We start from the raw sequence: 984 nt of genomic DNA, 5'->3' as shown, positions 1-984 counted from the left end.
TTAGAAATGTCTGTCAATACAGACTTTCATCTCGCTGCATTTCAGTGATTTGAAGACAGGGTTTTCACATCTAAATGGTTCCGAAATTGGGATGTGTCTCATGATTGATTGCTGTAGACCTGACAGGAGTTGTGACACAACAAAACAAACTTGTGACTATGGTAGCATTTTGCAGGAGAGTGAGCAGAGAAGAAAGGCTTTGAATAAGGTAGATTTGTTCTTTAGCTTTGTGGTGCATCAGGTTCACACTAAGCATGTCTTAGAACAGATTTCTGGAACTTTCTGTAGGAGGGAAGTACATGGAGAAAGAACAGGAATTGGTACTGGAGAAGCACCATTAAGGAGGAAAGTAAACAGTGGGTGCTGCAGTAAGTGAGGCTTAGACATCATTAAAGCTGTAGAAAATGAAAATTCAAGGAGATGTGACATATTACCTGGCAGGAGAGCGATTGTGTGAGGCTTATCCCTTGCTCTCCAGATATGCCAACCCTGTCATTTCTCCAGCTGTGAGAAACTCAACTACATATTTTGTGGTAGTGGGAACCAATGGTCACACTCTTTTCTGTACATACAGAGAGAAGGAAAGAGAGAGGGAGGGAGAGGAATATTGAGGAGGGTATGGAGAGACTGAATGAGAGCTAATAGAGTAGGAATGAGAGGAAAAGTACAAGGCTATACGTCAGAGAAATAATAGGAAAAGAGACACTAGAATAGGTATTGAATTGTTATTTATAAGCCTCCAAAGAAAAGGAAGGGTCTGATAGGTGACATAGCTATTTCAATTAGTCACTACTGTTATTCATCATCTATTCCCCTATCAAATCCCTAGTCATTTTATTGTTATTGGCAACCAAAACAACTTCCTTACACGAGAAGACTTACCTGAGTCCATGCCAAAGTACATCTCTCTAGAGTGTTCTATGCCACTCAATCCAAGTTCATGGCAATCACCTTAGGTACTAAAATAAATGTTTGCGCTCATCA

At 40.2% G+C, this 984-nt stretch overlaps 1 pseudogene; it reads left to right on the top strand.

Annotated features, from left to right (window-relative positions):
• The first annotated feature begins 427 nt into the window (after positions 1-427).
• On the top strand, positions 428-565 carry LOC121136662 (annotated as a pseudogene).
• The last annotated feature ends 419 nt before the right edge of the window (positions 566-984 follow it).

The sequence above is a fragment of the Mesocricetus auratus genome, unplaced genomic scaffold (genome assembly GCF_017639785.1).
Source record: "Mesocricetus auratus isolate SY011 unplaced genomic scaffold, BCM_Maur_2.0 Super-Scaffold_6723, whole genome shotgun sequence".
NCBI lineage: Eukaryota > Metazoa > Chordata > Mammalia > Rodentia > Cricetidae > Mesocricetus > Mesocricetus auratus.
The sequence above is the reverse complement of the archived record's forward strand: the minus strand, read 5'-3'. Positions and strand labels throughout refer to the sequence as shown.